The following is a 19,366-nucleotide window of genomic DNA, read 5'->3' on the forward strand; positions in this document are numbered from 1 at the left end:
ACTTCATTTGTCATGAAATACAGTGCTATAATCTTACTTGTCTAAAATTATTACACAGGCTGACATGGATAAAGGGATAAAAGTCATCATGATTTACCCTCAGTGCCTAAACCAGGGTCTCACCCAATTTCGATAGACATTTTCAGATGAGGAAACTGAGGAATTTAATAGGTAATTAGGAAGGTTACTAATAGTGATGGAATCAGCACTAATTCCAAGTGACATATGTCCAATTAAGGGTTCCTTAAACATTTTATAAGGAGAGAGAACTTTCCATTTTTCCAAAGTTCTGAATTAAAAAAACAAGTTATCAAAGCTGATGGTCTCTGCTGTGATGTCTGTGAGTTTCCTGAGATCCCCAGGGAGGAAGCAGAGATCCACTAGGTACAGCTGTGAAACTGACTAATGAAGGACCATTCTTAGTCATTTGGCTTACTTCTAGTTAGTGTAAAAATGCACCTGCTGCCTCAGAAGTTACTTTAACTCAAATGCAAACAAGAAACCTAGGAGTGGTCAATAACCTTATGTTCAAAGGGAAGAACACCTCTTTCCCACTCACAGGGTTTCCACAGGAGGTATATTCCCTGTCCATTCCAGACTTCTTGCCCTATACCATATTCTTCCCTATAGAGGTGGGACAACTTGGTTAGTCTCAGTTTGCAAATGGATGGAGTTTTTCAGTGAAAGACACCAAGAGATCTTGCCTTCTCTTTTTCTCTAGCTGGGCAATGGAAGCCAGAGATCTGGGTATTTCTGCCCTGCAGCCTCGAACCGTCCATCTTGCATGTTCCAAAATCTACATGAGGGTGGAAGTGCGCGAGACCATTTTGAACTTCGTAGCAAGCTCTGTCTTCCAATGTAGTCTTCATCAATAATTAAGCTAATATTTTGTCTATCTGTTGACATTTATCTGTTTTTTTTTTAATTCACAGGGAAGAGCAGCTGCCTGTCATGGGTCCTCCTCAAAGATGCCACCAGCTGCATTAGAAGTCAGAGGACATGGACTCGATCCCCCACAGCTCTCCCCAGTGGGTTTCTGTGCCCACAAACACTGGTGTTCTAGCTGCAGTAAGTAGGCAAGCCAAGTGGAAGCTTTCTAAGATTTTGTTCAGTGGATACTTTAATTACTTCTTCTGCTCTAGAGGGCAATACTAAACTTAGATTCATGATTCTGGTCCTTTCTGGAGCTGGCTCTGCCACACAATATTTCTGGAAAGTCTTTAAAAAACTTAAGCTTCCTCATTTTTTAAATGAAGGAATAACTTCCCTATTTTTTAAAAAGATTTTATTTATTCATTCATAGAGATGCAAAGAGAGAGAGAAAGAGAGAGAGAGAGAGAGAGAGAGAGAGAGACGCGTGCAGAGACACAGGCAGAGGGAGAAGCAGGCACCATGCAGAGAACCTGACGCGGGACTCGATCCAGGGTCTCCAGGATCACGCCCTGGGCTGCAGGCGGCGCTAAACCGCTGCGCCACTGGGGCTGCCAACTTCCCTATTTTTTAAGGTACTTTCCAACTCTGAAGTACAGAAAGGCTTTAATAAATGTATTCTAGAATTTAAAAAACAGACTTTAATATATATATGCAATTAATATATAACAATGTATACTGTGTCCTCATAGTTTCTGAAGATCAATGACCTTCTGCCTCATAGCTGTGACACCGCACCATTTTCAAGCTCAGTGACATTCTGAGTTTTCATGGTCACTCATGACTGACCTCTCCATAACGATAAACAACCCGGTAAGTTCTCTGTGCCCTTTGCTACTAGCCCCTGCATATCCTCTCCTATTTCTCCTTTTCCACTGTCCCCGCTGAACCAACCGCTACACATTCCACCCTCCTGTCTGCTGCCTCCTCTCCCAGCCCATCAGCAGTAGTCTCATTTGCCTCCCTACTCCATAAAGGACCCAGATGGAACCAGCAGTGTCAGTGATACATCACCCCCACTTCCAATTTTCTGAGCATTGCTGCAGAGTCAGGAAGATGGGGAAGATTCCTTCTACCACTTGTTAGGCCTGGCCACCTCTGGCTCCCTGTGGCACTCAGATGTGCAGTGACTCCAAACTCTTCCCTTTCTGATATGTTCCCCTTTCCCAACTTTACCCCTCATCCCCAACTTACTTTCAGCAAATCAGCTGGCCTCCTCTGTTGTTGCTCTTGTTTCCCAACAGAAGGGAATGGATCCACTTCAGATGCAGCCACCTTACCTCCCAGCAACCAACTTCTCTTTCTAAACCTGTGTCTTTTTGCCTCCATGTCATACCTGTTTTTCCGTGAGTAACTTTACCTGTGCCATGACCTGAGTGATCAAGTAATTTATTATTCAAAAAAGTGACCTTCTTTTAGAATAAAAGTAGGGATTATTTTTCCAGATATTTGTAATATCTGCCCAGACATTATCCCATAAATAAACTGGGGTCACAGGTGTGAACCAGAGACTGTTCTGGGCCATTAGGACATATGGCCACTCTCTCTTGTTCCTACTCCTCCTACTTGCCTGCCGAAGGGCTGCATCAGTAGTTACCTCCCCACTCCCTCTCCATGAACACCCACTACACTCTCAGGCCTCTCTCATGCTTTTGTTTTTAGTCATTAGCCTCTCAGCTTTTCACAGAGCAATCATGGTTTATGCTCACTCCACTTCCTTCCCATTCAGGCACCCCTCAGGCACCTGGCTGATTTGTCTCTGACTTGTCTCCGCTACCCAACCCTATTCTCAAAGGCTGCTGACAATGGTCTCCAGAGAAGTCTGAAGATCTCTTCCCAGTCTTCCACCCTATCCACCTCCACTAATTCTCCTCTCTCGCCTTTCCTTACCCAGCTTTTTCCTTGTCCTCCTGTTTTCTTTCTTCTCAGCATCCTGACAGCCTCTTTCTGTTTCCCTCCAAGCCCACAAATATTGGTTTTCCAAGGCCCTGCCCTAGCCCTTTATTCTTCTCACCCACATCTTGAACCTTTCTAACAACTTAATCCCTTCATAAGGATGCCCCAATCTTCCTCTATTAGCAATGGCTCCCATCTATCTGGATGGTCCACAGGCACACAAATATGAACATATCCAAATCAAAACCTGTCATGACTTCCATTAATGAGACAAACACTTACTGACCTCACACTACCAGCAAGTGCCTTTACGGGTGATTCTTCTCGACCATTTCAATTCCTGCCATTGCCATCCAAAGTCACTCAGCTTCCATCTTTGACTTCTCCCTCAACTTCCTCATCTAATTAGTCAACAATTCTGTTGCATTTACTTCTATGGTGTCACACCCAACCCACCTGCTCCCACCCTAATTTATATTGCTTCTCTTCTGGAAAGTATCTTAACAGCTTCCTAACTGGGTCTACCCATGGCTCCTCTGACTCAGATTAATCTTAAAGCATAGCTTTAATCACATCCCCCCAACACACAAACCTTAGAATACCTTTGATGGTGATCTACTGCTTACTAAATAGGCTTCTTAGCCCAGCATTAACACCATCACAGCACGGGCCTAACCTTGCCCTGCAGCGGTCTGCCCCGCTATCCCGCCCCCAGGTTCTTCGTCCTCCAGCTTAACTACATTCCTCTCTATTCCTGGATATGCTCATATATCCTTTCATTCAAGTCTTAGTATAGAGGCTGGTTCCCACATCTCCTCCAGCTGAAGTCCTACTAATTGTTTAAGGCCTTGCTCAAGATGCCTTAATTCTTAGTTAAGGTTTTCCTTTTTTGAAATTACAAAGCATTTTCTTTGTTCCTCTCTCACAGTTCTCCCATGTAATACAGCATTTCGTTACCAGTTTTAGGCTCCTTACATGAATCTCAAGTCTCTTAAAGACATGTGCCATGTCTGATGAACCTGTAGACTCCTTATACTGCTTTATATATAGTAAGCTGAATGAGAGGCTGAAATATTCAAGTTAATTGGTATCCATCATATAAAAGAATGAAATTGTACTTAATATCATCAAAGTTAATTATGCCAAATTGTTAGGAAGGCCTCAAAATGAACCATTTCTGCTGTTAGTTCAAGGATATATATGATTCATTTTACTTAGACAAATACTGCAGGAAGATTGTGCATTCTTTATTGATTCCTTAAACTATGGAGATGTACAGAGGTAGATCAGCTCTTAGGGATCATTTAATTCTTCCCAACCTCCCCTCTTCCTCCACCCTCCCTTGTCCTATCCCAACTACCAATGCTACAGTTGAGAAAACCAAAGCTTTGAGAGATGAAGCTGTTCCCAAGGTCACATAAATCAGAAGTCATAATTGTAGCTATTACCATTTATTATGGGCCTAGCATACACCAGACACTTGACAAATGTTACCCCAGCCCCAGGACAATCCTCAAAGGTAGGTTCTACTACCACTACCTTAGAGATGAGAGAATGCTTAATAAAAAAAAAAAAAAGAAAAAAAAAAGTGAAGTAACTTGCTACAGAGGACCCGACTGTTAGGGGGCAGAGTTGAGCTTAGCCCCAATTCTATTTGGTTGTCCAGTCTAGGCTTTTCTAATTGGACACTGTGGCAGAGGCAAGACCTACCAGATGTTTTGACTCCTGTCTCCTACTGTTTTTCCAGTGAATAATTATCCGAACTAAGCGAGCACACACAGTTGTATGGTTCACAACCATTTTGTTTGAAACTGAAGTGGTGAAAATGAAATAGCAGCTTCATTCCTAAGAACGTTCTAAGGTTGATTAAGGCCAACATTCTAACACTTGTCAAAAACTTCTTTAATCTAGAAAAGACCTACTTTTTCTGCTTTTTCAATTCTTTTTTTTTCTTTTTCGATTCTTAAGTATATTCCTCAACTTAAAACACATTTGCCCAACCACCGTCAGCAAGTATTTGTTGAGCTCCTAGATGTCCAAGGTACATGGGAGGGCACAAAGTGAGTAAGACAAAGTTTTAACCTGAGAGTTCACATGCAGGAGGCAGGAAGTGGGTTGACAGGAATCACATCTCCCCCACTTATGGGAGCTCTGGCTAATTTAGGGACTTCCAACGAAGTCAAAATGCTTAGTCCTAATCTCAGCATGCTCTGTCTGCAGCCTTGACGAGTCATTGCACTGTGTCTCAGTCTCCTCAAAGGAGGAGACTGGTACAAAGGAATGAATTGTTAAGTAGTTTCAAGGTCCCTTTTAGCTTTAACTTTCCATGATGGCTGAGCTTACTCTTGAAATCAGATTATGCTTTTGAAAATGACTGCAACTACTGTAGGGAAAGGGCGCTGCTGGATGCCCACTCTTCTTTAACTTTGGAAGTACTGAGTTGTAAAAACACTGCTACAAGAGTAAAGCTGACTAGTAACTTTCCAAAGTTTATTATTTATAATAATAAAAAGGATACTAAAGTTTATCCTCTAAGGAGGTAGCATTGATCACATTTGAAATCTTCCATTATATCACTGACTGATTATAGCTTTAATTCTTTACAGTACATTTAAGATGTTTAAAATATGATTTTAAGTAACTCTTTCTATCCACTCTTTTGTGGAGTTACTGACATTCATAAGAACAAAGCGGAGGTAAGGCCTCTTGTATTCACTTAGCTAAATTAATACTTCATATTAAGTGCTACTTACTAATAAAGACTTTCCCAAGCCTCAGCCAAAGTTGAGGTTGGCGAAAACAGTGGGGAAGGAGGAATAGAGAACTATCAGTATTTCAAAGATGAGTGAAAATACACTGTGGGAACTTGACTTTGTTGATTCCATTTCAATATCTTGCATTTCTTTTTCAATTAGCACAGGTGGTATTTTTAATCACCCACAGTCTTATACAGTAATACATTTTCTTTTGACAAGGTTCTATATGCCTTATCTTTCTTCACACTCAGCATCTTAGGATGTGATACTCAAACCCAGCTTGTGCTGTCAGTTAAACAGCACAGAGGAGGAAATGAATCAATTAAAACTGGAAGAAAAAACTGTACCATTCTAGTGCCTTGCTCACAAAAGGCACTGACTTTCAACTGTCAAAGACAGACCTACCAAGAAATCAGGAAAAAGAATTTATTCATTCACTAGTCAACAAATATGAGTGCCTAATATATGCCAGGTACTGCTCTAGGTGGTAGAGTTACAGCAGTGAGCAAAACAGGCAAAAATCCCTGCCACAGTGGAGCCTACATTCTGGTCCAAACAGACAGGGCTTAAAGACAAAAGTAAAAAACATTTCAGACAGTGATCAAGTGCTGTGGGGGAAATAAAATACAATTGGGTGTGGTTCCTGGGGTGAAGGGTGAAAAGCTATTTAAGGTGATCAAGAGGAACTTTGCTGAGTAGGTGCCGTTCGACTTGAGTCCTGCAAGATAAGAAAATTTTATTCTTAAATTTTTTTTTTTTATTCTTTATTTATGATAGTCATACAGAGAGAGGCAGAGACACAGGCAGAGGGAGAAGCAGGCTCCATGCACCGGGAGCCCGATGTGGGATTCGATCCCAGGTCTCCAGGATCGCGCCCTGGGCCAAAGGCAGGCGCCAAACCGCTGCGCCACCCAGGGATCCCGAAAATTTTATTCTTAATCCCACGAATGTAGTGAGAGGTGGGAATGAGTCAAGTTGGTCTTTAAGGGTGGTGACAGTGGTTAAAAGTTCTGTATCAACGGCAAACTAAGTTCCTCTCTGGATTTGGCTTAACACACGCGCGCACACACACACACACACACACCCCTAAATCTTTAACTAGGACTCCTACTTAGGAACCACTTGTTTTTCTTTTAAGATGTACTGACTTTTAAAGTTCCTGCTAATTACTTTAGCGGTACTTGAGCGCAGGCAATTACTTAAAGGACTGCCTCAGAACCCCACACCTCAGTTGACACCATCCAAATTCTCAATGAGACAGGACCCGGCCTCGCAGCGAATCAGCGCTCTTCCGCCGACTCATTAATGCAGCCAGGTGGAATCGTGCAATCCTTCCCAAAACGAGAAACAAGCTTCGGGAAATGTGGGGGGAACTGACACCCTAAAGTTCCCCAAAATTGTGCAAGGGGGAAAAAACGAGCCGCCGCTCTTTTGCATGGGCTCTCCCCCGCCCCTCCAGGCGTCATCGCTGCAGAGGGGCCGCTGTCCCCGGGTCGGAGGCGCACGGCGAGTACGCGCGCGTGTACCCCGCGTGAATCATCGGCGCCCGGTCCGCGGGCGATGATTCACTCACCGCCCTGGGGCTCACGGCCACGCGTTCCGGGCGTACTAGGACGGCCGCACACGCAGCTTCCTTAATGCTACACAAATGTTTCCAAGTACAGATGCCTGAAGCCAGGCCGGGCGGCGGAGAGGAGACGGCACGTTTCGGCCGCTGCCCGAGCGTTCCCGGGGCCGGGAGGAGCGAGGCGGACACGTGCCCCCCCCGGCCCCCCGGCCCCCCGGCCCCGGGCCCCCGCAGGCGCCGCAGGGGGCGCGGAGGGCGCACAGGTGGGTCCCGCCCGCCAGCCTCCCGCCTCCGCCCGCCGCCGACCAGGGCCGCCGCGCCCTCGCCGCCGCGCCTCCCGCTCGCCCCTTCCCTCTCCGTGACATCTTATGTAATAACCCGAGCTCATCACAACGGAAGCGACGCGCGCTGCCGGGGCCCGTCTCCCGCCCCGGCGAGGTGCTCGCGCCCCGAGCCCGCGGCCCCCGAACTAGGCGCCCGGGCGCGCGGCTCCGGGGCGGGGGAAGGGCCCGAGCGCCGCCCCGGCTCGTCCCTCCTCGCAGGCGGCGCTGCTCCTGCCGGTCCCCGTCAGGAAGCCGCGAGCGTCACGAACTGCGTCAGCTTCTCCAAACACATCTCCCGGTCGCCCTGCAGCCCGGCGCCGCTGCTGCCGAGGCGGGGCCGCGGCCGGGGCTGGAGCGAGCCCCTCGGGGAGGAGAAAGTTCCTCGGGGCCCTCCCCGCGCCCGCACGGCGCCCGCCCCCCGCGCCGCCGGCCCCTCTCCGCGCGCCGCCCGCCAGCCCCGGCCGCCGGCGACCCCCGGGCGAGCCCCGCGCCGGAGGCCGCCCCCGCCCCCACCCCCGGCCCAGCGGAAAGCGGCGACGCCAGAAACTTCCCCGGGCCGCGCCGCGCCGCGCCGCGCCGAGCGGAGCGGGGGAGCCGCCCGGGGAAGCCGCCCGCGCCCCGCGCATCGCCCTTACCTTGCTCTCGGGAGGCCACGATCCGGGCGGGCCGCGCGGGGCGCGTGGTGCGCGAGCGCGCGCGCGTGGGGCGGTAGGTGAGGGAGCCCGCGCGGGCGGGGGCGGGGCGGGGCGGCGGGGCCGCGAGCGGCGCGGGCGGGGGCGCCGGGGCGGCCCGGCGGGGGGCGGGCGCGGAGAGCCGAGCGGCGGCGGCGGGCGCGGCGGGCGCGGCGGCGGCGGGCGCGGGGCGAGCGCGCCGAGGGGGCGGAGGAGTTGCCGTGGGTTTGTTTACGCACTGCTGCCCGGCTCGGGGCACAGCCCGCACTCCCTGATTGGACACAAACTGGGGCACAGCCTCTCGCCGCCGCCGCCGCCGCCGCCGCCCGCCGGGCCTCCTCGAGCGGCCGCCGCGCGGCTCCGGGAGCGCCCGGCCCGGCCCGGCCCGGCCCGGCCCGGCCCGGCTCGCGGCGGCGCCCGGGCCTGGAGGGGACGAGCCGCGGCGGCCGCCGGGGCCGGACGTGGAGCCGCGCGTGGGCCCAGAGCTCGCAGTCGCCCACCTGTAGTGGCCCGACCTTGGCCAGGAGAAATTCGAAACTTCTGAGGCTGGAGACTTCGTACGGTTCAGCCGTGGAGGGGGCCCTTCCCTCCCCACCCCCACCCCGACAGACGGAGGTATCTTGCCCTTGACTGCATAGAAAGCAGGAGCTCAAATGAGCCCCTTCGCCGGCCGCCAAGCCAAGCCCACCCTTCCTCTATAAGCTATGCCTGGGAGCTCGGTCTCTTCCCGGCTTCCAGCTTCTCTGATTGTTTTCTGTCCTCACGCAGCGTTCAAAGTTGCCACCCCAGGAGTGACCTTGCCCCATGATGCCCGAGATCCCGGATGACTCCCCGTGGCCTCGAGCCCCAATTCCTTAGTGTCAGAGTCTTCCACAGCTAGGCCTCCGCCTGTCAGCCCCGTCCCCTCCACTGCCCAACCCTCATCCCCAACACCCTTGCCTACAGACTATAGCGTAGACGCTTCTGTTCTTTTCAGACTGATTTTGAGCCAGCTCTGTTCTCTGCCAAAACCCCAGAAAACCCAGTAGGTCCCTCAGCTTGTCAAACCCTCCTAGGCTCAGCTTGTCTAGCATCTCCCGCTGTCTCTGTGCAGTCTCCCCAAACCCTGTGCAGAATCCACCCCCTATGGTTGGCATCCCTCTGGCTTCAGGGTCAGTCATGTGCCTCCTCTGTGCCCCCACTAGTCTGTGGATTCCTTAAGAACAGGATCCTGGTTTTAACAGGGCCCTGGGGATGGGAGAGATGGACACTGTAAGAATAAAATTGTCATGGAGTGTCTGCAGCCCTGCTGGTACTGGAAAGCCTCAAGAGAGACTCTATCAAGAGGGTCTCCTGATAGTCTGTAAACCTCATCGTGCAAAAAGCAAATACTTCTAAAAACTAAGAATGCCCTCCATTTCCCCCGTGCCTCTGTCCCCCCCCCACCCCCCGCCACACCCAACTATGTGTGCGATCCATACTCATAATGGGCGCTTGATAACCCTTGGGGGAATAAAACTGAGATGTTCCTTAAGCTAAGGTTCAAGGTGATTAATGGAAGAATATCATGAAAGAATAGACTTTAATGGCCATGAACCTAGTCATTTTACAGATAATTCCTAGGCTAAGAGTCCCTCAACTCTGACAGAATGGATTAGTCACTCTAATCAAACAGTGGGGAAGTAAACCTAAACCCTTCCTGACTCTTGGGATGGTTTTAGATCCACTGCTTCTAGTCCCTTTGGGAAAGCTGCCTTTGAACTCAGGGTAAATCCAAATGAAAGTTTTCTTTCCCAGGCAACTCAATAGTGATGATTTAATGCAGTGAATTAGTTACAAAGGTGTTGAAAGAACTGGAAGTGCAACCAAGGGAAGGTGAGGCAATCCTGAGATTAAACTGCTAGATGCATCTCCTCCCCTAGGGCTGGAGGGACTAAGGCAAGAGGCTGCCAGAACCATGAAGGTCTTGCCCATTGGGAGCCGGAACCATGAAGAAAGTTATAACTACTGCCGGAGGTGACCTCCCAAAGTGAAGAAATCCCCTAGTTTCTTCCTCCCACCCTCCAGGGCCACCCAGTGGTAGAAAGCAGAAGCCAGTGGACAAGATGACAGAGCAGGGGTCGGAGCCCCTACAGGACAGATCAGAGTAGGGAAAGGAGGTGGATCAGGGAGCACAGTGGCAAGCCGCTGGCATTCTGGCCGCGCCACCGAGGGTGAGACACCTCCTAACCTCTGGCACTCTTCCTCTGCACAGGATTCTGCAGGGGCAGAACAAACTTTCTTCCGGCCCTAGAACTCTCTTCTTCCTTCTGTTCCCTTTTCATGCTTTTGCTTCCATTTCTCCTTTTGTCCACTTCTCTACCAACATTCCCTTATATTTCCTTTTTCTCTCTTATTCTCTAGCTCTCATCTTTTCTCTTTGTGTTCTAATATACTCCCTCCTGACTTCTCTTTTCTCCGTGGAGTCTCTGCTTACCTCTCCTTGTCCTGCTTCTTCCTGGGAAGTATGGCAACCGTCTTCAGCATGGAGATGAGCAGGTTCCTATGGGAGGCCATGGAATTCGGAACTATCGTGCACTCCCCCTCCAGACACTGTGCTAGATATTTCACTTATGGTATGTCATTTCACCTTCACCTCGTCTACTAGCTGGGCACCAGCAAATATAACTTTGGTGGCTTCACTACTGCCCATAAGAGGGAAGGCTTTGCTGGTGCAGGTCACCAACATCTCTGCTCTTAACTTCCCACTTCTCTAAGTGTCTCTCTCCACCCTTTCTTTTTCCTATTCTACATCTTTTCCTTGCAACTAGCTCAACTATTTCTCCCAAATCTCCGCCTCCAACAGTCTAGTAGATCTGAATTCTAACTGGGCATTTCAGCTGGCTTGTGAAGGATGGGTAGAATTCGATAAATGGAGATTGAGGAAGGGCCTTCTTGGTGAAACAGTCAGTAACATGGTCCAATTTGACGGAACCCAAAAGGTACAGCTAGGATCTAAGACCGGATTTCAGATATTTGCCTTTAGATTTCAATTCTCTAAGACAGACTACTCAGAAACACAGATTAACCTGAAGAATAAGAAGTATGGGTATAATTCATATAATTAGAGTCATAAGGTTTTAAAGTCAGAAAGAAGGCAAGACATGTCCATTTTGAAGTGAATGACCTGAGGCCTAACAGGCATAGGTTACTGGAGTGTGACAGTAGCTAAATGTGGACATTAGAATTTGACCACATGTGTTCAAATGCCTGCTTTGACAAATGTTAGGTTATATGACCTTGAACTTATCTGTGTTTAAGATTCCTCATCTATAATGAAGGAAAATGACAGAATCCACCCCAGTGGGTTGTGGTGAGAATTAAATGTTTTTCCGGGTAAAATGTACAGCATGGTGCCTGGCATGTAGTCTGTCTTCAATAAATAGAGGTGACTATCATTAAGATTCCCCATGGCTATTCGGCTAGCAGATACCAGAGTAGGAACTTGTCCAAACCTTTTAAGAGGTAATGGGAGTTCTGTCCATTCCTAGAAACTATGTCTTAGGGTGCTCGTCGAATGCTGTCTGCAAACATGGTTCTCCTCTGGTCTGCTGTTTAAATAAATTCTCTGTTCTCTGCCTTTCCTCTGCACTCCTTGCAGCCTGCTGGGACACCAGCCTCAGCAACCCCACCGTACAATCAATCAGTACTGCACACTGTGGAGTTCTGGCAGAAGGAGGGGGCAGGAAAAATTAGCAAGGGGCATCTACTTCACAATTAGCAATATAGTTTACAAGTTCTGATAGAGTCAAATTTTCTGAATTTCAATTTCAAAGGACAAAAAAAAAAAAAAAGTCGTTGAGTTAAAGGGGTTTAAATGATCTGTCATCCTGCAGCCTCCAGAGTATGAAACCTACCAGCTTCAATTTCGATGGACCAAGAAAAAGCCTGCCTTTAACGAGTGTCCAATCCTTCAATACATTGTGATGGGAGAAAATCTTTGTCCCTCTACCTTTCCTCTCTGAGTCTCTGGCTCCCCTTTCCAGAACTCTCCCAGCCCCATGATCTTTGTGTAGTTCCTCTCTCTGGACTATAAGCTTCTTGAGGCAATGAACCATATTTACTTACCTTCTAATCTCTTGGATCTAGCTCAGGATCTGGGACCTATCAGGCGCCCACATGCTGTGGAACTGACTAGAGCAATGCCACCCTTACCGACAGGATCCCTCCCCTTCCTCCTTCAAATCTTTGTCTCCTCACTTGATGTCCTTAGCTAGTTGTCAGCCTGCTCCACTATTCACTAGGAAGCATGACAACAGCTGAATGTGAAGTAAATGTGCATTTTACAATACAAACTACATTGAAAAGGGATTATTTTGATGGTGTAAATCCAAGCAGTATTTTAAGAGGGTCAGGAAGACATATTTTGAGCAGCTGGACTTCCCTAACACCTTCGATCACACCACACGAACTGCAACTCACCTCTCCTATAAATAAAGGCTACTTGACTTTCATTGTTAGATATTTTACTTCAGATTCCTTAGGTGAAATTGTAGATGGCCCCTATTTTATATATGGTTGGATTAGTTATACTACCTAAATCATTTCTTAAAAGGCACAGTTCTCTATAATCTTAAAAAAAAAAAAAAGTTAGTCACTGTCCCATTTTTCTCTTTTATTTCAAAGCCAGACCAATGACCAGTGTGCCACAGACTGGTACACAGAAAGTGTTTAGTAAATGGTAGTTATATTCTTATGGTCATTTATCAGTATCATCATCTTAAAGAGAAGAGAAAAGCTCTTCTCTTCTTTCCTTCCAGATTTCTTTCGGAACTTGGACTTTAGCATCACTTTAGGAAGAGATGGATAGCTCATGGTAATCCAATTTTCTGGGTACCACTTGTTTCTGCTTCCCAAAGAGAGGCTGGAAGGATAGTTAGGGGTTATTGCACTGCTGGGGTCCTGAAATCAGTCTGGTCCTCTCCATGCCCATTCTGCCCTCCATGATGTTCTTGATAAAATGGGGATCATGCCAGCAAGCTCTGGCCCAAGAATAGTTCATAGTGACAGACCAAAGATTTGTTCTTTGATTGTACAGACAGTTCCTTCAGGGTTTTCTCCTGGATGGCCCAGAATATTCTCTGTGTCTAGCTCTGTTTGTTTTTCTGTCTTGGACGACAATTTAGAAAGGAGAATCTCCCCAGTGGCTTCCCCACAAATAATTATTTTGGTCTCAGCTATAATACTTCATTTCCTCCCCCTAGGGCACCTTTTGCACCATGATCATCAAATGGTCTGATTTAAATGTCTTCTCTTTGATGATGGTAAAAAGCAAACAAAACCTCTCATTACTGTTTTTTTTTTTTAAAAGATTTATTTATTTATTGGTGAGAGACACAGAGAGTGAGCCTGAGATACAGGCAGAGGGAGAAGCAGGCTCCCCGCAGGGAGCAGGACTCGATCCTGGACCCCGGGGATCATGACCTGAGCGAAAGGCAGACACTCAACCGCTGAGCCACCAAGGCATCCCTCATTACTGGTTTTAATGTCCCTTTTCAGGTAGGTATGCCATGAAGTCTTCTTCGGGTCACTGTATTTCTGTACTGTACTTGACATACCAGGCCTTCCCTGCTCCCTTGCTTTCTTTCCTCAAGTGTCTGTTGTCCCCTGGGCATCTGGTCATTTATATTGGAACATCTGGTTGTTTTTTGGGTGGTTTTTTTTTTTTTTGATTCATAACAAAAATCAACCTTGGCCTTCCAATAATGAAATTTTCAAAGATCCTAGAATCATAAAATGTTAAAGCTGGAAGGACTTTAGCAGATAACAGAGGCCAAACAATTCCTTTTATAGCGAGAAACCAAGACCCTGAGAAGCCGACTGTCAGCCTATGGTGGGGGAAAGCTAGAACCAAGCCCAAGACTCCTGCTTCATTTGTTTCTTGTGAGTTACATTATGATGCCTGGAAATAATAAGGAATTTACAAGTGTCTTTTTCCAACATTTTTACCTTTTCATATCAGTGGTTTTCCCACTGCATTTCCAGGGGGCCCAGAGGAAGAATAATTCCACAGTTGAAAAAAAAATGTATGACTTAAAAAAAAAAAAGACATGACTTAAAGACCTGGGACTGTGTCCCTTAATAATCATTTTTCTTTTCTGGTGGTTCTTTGTACAGTGCACATGGCAAATTCTCGATGATGATGATGATGATGATGATGATGATGACAGCGACGATGAAGACGACCAGGTTTCACGTTTCCATGCTGTCAGTTCTTTTCCACTTTTTGTTCTTTATAGTTCTGGCTATTTCTGGGTTTCAAGCCTTCTAGAAATGTAGCTCATTGAACTTAGGGTTCTTTATGAGGCTGATGGGTGAGTTTTCAGTGGTTGCCTTTCACTGTGAGGGTAATAACTTCAAATGGTTAGAGATCTATCCCCCAGGACACACACACACATTTTGAAACTTTTCTAAACTTGAGGAGGTGTGTTCCTAAAATAATACCAACTATTGCATAAAAAAAAAAGCATTCTATTGTCAGGTAATCTGAAAAATACTAAATAAAACAGAATCAAATAGTTTAGGGTTGATCAGTTTGTTTTTACTGGAACTCACAGCATCTTTAAAACAGTAATGTAAATCCTTGATTTCTAAGGGAAATTGGTGAAATATGTAGAATTTCCCAAACATATTTGACCATCAAAATAATTTAGGGGACTGCTTTAACATGGAACAACCTTTAGGAAATGTTAACTATCCTTTGGGTTTCAATTATAGTATATAGTACTCCATTTGTTCTAAAACTATTTATTTCAAATGTTAAGATACCCTTCCCTAGGATTTGTTTTCTTAGACATAATGATTTAGCCAGTGCCTCTTCTTCTCTCTATCTTTAGGATCTAGATGCTGTTATTTCTCAGCCTGAATTTTTCAGGGAAATCATAGGTTAACTCTGACCTCATATCTGAGTCTCTCAATTCTCATAATTATTTCGACTGTCCTTTTCTATACAGTTTTCAAGGTGAAGCGGCAAAAAGATAATGGTAAGTAAGTAATAACAAGTAGCATTGCTGAGTGTGTACAGTGGGCCAGATATTGTGCTAACAGCTTTACATGTAATATCCCACTTAATTGTCAGCACAGCCCTATGAGATAGATATTATTACTTGCATTTTACACATGAGGAAACTGAAGTGAGCTTAAGTCACTTTGCCCAAGATAGTCCCAGTGAAGGAGGGGAAGCAAGAATTGAGCCAGATTATGTTCAACAACTCTTAAGGATTCCAGGGCTCTGCTCTTCCAGTGTTAGTCCTACTTTTTAATGTATGTGCTGCCTTCCCGACTGAAATCCTTTAAGACCAGAGGCCACGGGTCCAGATCTCAATCAAATCTTCTGTGCTTGGCACAGCACCTGGCATGCTGTAGCAGATACTCCTTTGAAGAGAAAGATTAAGCAACTTACCCAAGCCATTGAGCTAGTAGATGGTGGACCCAAGATATGAAGCATCTCCCACACCTCCTGCATCATGGATTTCCTACAAGGACCATGCTCTGTGCAACAAGTGAGTTCTCTTTCTCCTTGGAGGTCACACTCACCAGGCTTTTGATCATCCCAAACAAGGCACTGCACTTTGTGTCCCACCTGTCCCCCCTGCCATTCATTTTGCCCTTTCCCAAACAGACTGTGGTTCTGGACCTAGGGAACTAAATCTACCCATAGTGGCTAGTACCTCGGTGGTTGTGTGCTAATTTTGTTGGAGGTGTTTGGACGATGGTCTCAACCCCAGCACTCTGCATTTGGAAGCCCTTCCAGATGTCAAAATCTTTCAGTGTAAAATGAAAAGGCACACTTGGCCTGGAGGGGCAAAGGGTGGAGTGCCTACCTCCCCAACTCCTACCCCATGGCTCTGCTGCACAGTTGGCTTCATGAGCGTCAGGCACTCCTGAGTGCCACCAACATCTCTGCCGGCCGCTCAATAGCAGATGGCTGGACACCGCCTGGCAAAGGGGTTAGTAACGTTGTCTCTCTCCAAGACTGGGGCCTCTGTTGCCCTCTGGCCTAGCAGCTGCCCCAACATCTCGGCTGGTTGGAGCCTGTCTTCCTCATGTGGGTTTCCTCCAAGCTTCATCAAGTCCCATTCAAATGGCACTGCGTCTCCATACCCTGGCTCTAAAGTGGAGCGAAGCCAGGTCCCAACAAGAAAGTACGCTAGCTGCTTGAGTGGCCAGAGTACAAGCCTGTGGAGTACACTGCCAGTTGTGTCTTGGTTGGGCCCATGTGGGCAGACCCTCTGGTGGGAGAAAGGAACTTCTCTCCCAAATTCAATGAGGAGGATGGGCATGTTGAAAGAAGGAGCTAGAATGGTTTGTATGAGGTTGAAAATGGCAGACCTAGAAACCCTGCAGGTTGGACAGGGCTGGTGGGCAGAGGGCTTTTTGAGTGGTGGGGTTCCAATCATGCTGCAGATCCCATCCTCACCAGGTAGAAAAAGGATAACGGAAGTAGAGTGATCCGTCCTGCTTCTGAGAGAAACGTCTTACAATTTGTAGCCATCAAAAAGAAAGACTGTGGAGAATGGGCCATCGCAGGTGGAATGGTGGAGCCAGGAGAGAAAATTAGTACCACATTGAAGAGCAAATTTGATGAGGAAGCCATGAATTCCTTATAGAAACCCAGAGCAGAAACACAGGAGTTGGAGAAACAGCTGCACAACCTATTCAGTCGGGAACGCTTTGTCATCTATAAAGGCTGCATGGATGATCCCCAAAACACAGATAATGCATGGATGGAGACAGGGCTGTGAACTATCACAATGACACAGGTGAGATCATGTGCATGGATCATCTTCCTCTGGAAACTGGTGATGATGCCAAGAAAGTGAAATGGATGGACATCAGTGATCAACTCAAGCTTTATGCCAGCCATTCCCAATTTATTCAACTTGTGGCTGAGAAACGAGGTGCCCACTGGGGGGAGGGCATAGATTCCAACTGCCATGAATAGTGACTTGGAGTCTCATGAAAGCCTAAGGCCTTCAAGTGGACATGGGTGGATACTAAACAAATAGTCCAGAATTCCCACTGAACAGGACAGGGAGGGAACTTCTTTTGGTGATTATTTACAAAACTGTTCCTAGTATTCCCTGACTTTGTGTCAGGGAATAATATTAGACAAATATAGGAGATCAGGATCACAAACTTTTTGGTTTTCTAGTTGGGAGAGGAATATAGTCAGCCGTTGTATATGTTGTATACGTGGCTTTTAGCTGCATTATACAACTAATGTCCTTTGAAGAATTGTAGGTGATACAAAGATAACTTCTTACCAGCCGTAGCCTTTACTTTTCAGCTGGCTTATATTTGAGGCTCGGTTTTTTTTTCTACTGATGTGTTAGAGTGTGGTCTAATCTAATGTATAACTTGATTTTTTGGGGTCATGTTTGTTTTTCAAATTGAACTTTATGTGGCCTTGTATTCATTGCTGTCTAGAATGAAAGCTCTTTGGTTATTCTTGTTTTTAGGATCTTTAGTTTTAAGGGAAAAGTTTCACCTCTATTTTATTCTTAAGGATCAAGTACTTATGAATGAGGCAGAAAAATAAAATGCAGTAACAAAATGAGCTTAATATCCATGCCTCTGGTTATCAGAACTATTCCTGAACAGGATGGACTAAGCTGAGGATATGTGTTTCCTCTCATCTCAGAAGACTCGATAAATGTGAATTCCTGTCGTGAAGAAGTCTTTGTCAGGACATATATGTAATCCCAGCCTAATTAAAATTCAGTTCAAAAAAAAATAAAATAAAATACAGTTCATATCTGTCTTTACTCAATTAAAAAATATGTATATAAACAGAGAAGGTTTTTATAATCAAATTGCAAACACAGAGATGCTCCCCTGACAATCAAGAATAAGGGATTCTAGTAGCATAAAATAGGACAGAAATACATTTCTTTACTTTCTTGTCACCCAAGACAAGCCAGTTAACTTTACTGATATGTAATACAATGTATGGGAAATATACTCAAGCCATTGCAATGAGCCTTCTATGGCTAAGGGGGAGAAGACCATTGCAGGCATTGATAACTTCATAAGAAAACACCTCAGTAACAATAGGTAATGGTTCTATCCACTTACTAAATACACACACTCTTTGAAGTGTTTTCTGTACAGTGATTTATTTATTCCTTTATTTTTAAAAAGATTTTATTTATTCATGAAAGACACACACAGAGAGGCAGAGATGTAGGCAGAGGGAGAAGCAGGCCCCCTGTGGGGAGCCTGATGTGAGACTCAGTCCCAGGACTCTGGGATCACAACCAGAGCCAAAGGCAGACACTCAATCACTGAGCCACCCAGGTGCCCCATGACTTATTTATTCATAGGGGTCACTCTCTGAGGAGGGTTCTCTTATGTCACAGATTGGGCTCCCTGGGGAGCTGTGTCTAAGGGGGAGAGATCAGCACTGCAGGGTGTTTCTTAGGGACAGATCTTGGGACAGTTCCTGGGGGAGGGAGGAGAAGGAAGCCGGATTGGGTAGAGCGAGGCATTGAAATCAAAGCCCACCAAAGGCATCAGCCAACTCCACATGGAGCTCTGGAGCTGGAAGACCCTTCCAGCTGTTCTGAAGTGGGAGTTCAGGCCCTTAAACCTCTTGTTGACTAGTCACTGGATGTGGGCTGCCCTGGAAGGAGGTATGAACTTGGGAGAGACAATTTCCTCAACCAAGGCAATCCCCAAAGAGGTCTGACAGCCGAAGGCCATCATCTGGTAACACTCTTAGGGGAGTCTGGGAAAGGGGAGGGTGTGGGCATTACAGGGTCTACTATGTGCCATTAGCCCAGATTTACAGATAACATCACTGAGGCAGGGGAAGGTTACAGAACTTGAACCAATTTGTACAACCAGTAAATGTTGGTGGGACTGGAGCATAGCCTGGGAGGTGCTGTGCCTTACCTCTTTGACCTTACCTCCTTGACCGCTGTACTGTAGTCCCTCTTGTAGCTACACTCCTGTGGTCCCCAGCTTCCCCTGTGCAGTGTTCCTTTAAAAAAGAAAATAAATTGCTATTCTGGCTCCTCCCACATGCACATTTGGTCAGAGTTCCTTTTTCTTGACCTGAAGGACATGTGCATGTTCTCTATTGTTTTTCTGGTGAAAGATACTGTATTTACACGGGTGATGGTGATTATAGAAGGCTCACGCATGGATGCCCCGCATGGTTCATGATAGGAACAAATTTAATACATTGCCTTTCTTTGTGAA

General features: G+C 46.6%; 1 protein-coding gene and 1 pseudogene across 1 annotated transcript in view; one reads left to right on the forward strand and one right to left on the reverse strand.

Moving 5' to 3' along the window:
- The window catches only part of PCGF5 (polycomb group ring finger 5), a 118,438-nt gene extending 110,203 nt beyond the window's left edge, over positions 1–8,235 (reverse strand). The window contains exon 1 of the mRNA XM_041738168.1: positions 8,108–8,235. The gene's annotated coding sequence lies outside the window, so the exon portion shown is untranslated. The remainder of the gene's footprint in view (positions 1–8,107) is intronic.
- LOC121481110 lies at positions 8,044–17,916 on the forward strand (annotated as a pseudogene).
- The last annotated feature ends 1,450 nt before the right edge of the window (positions 17,917–19,366 follow it).

The sequence above is a fragment of the Vulpes lagopus genome, chromosome 2, assembly GCF_018345385.1.
Source record: "Vulpes lagopus strain Blue_001 chromosome 2, ASM1834538v1, whole genome shotgun sequence".
Taxonomy (NCBI): Eukaryota; Metazoa; Chordata; class Mammalia; order Carnivora; family Canidae; genus Vulpes; species Vulpes lagopus.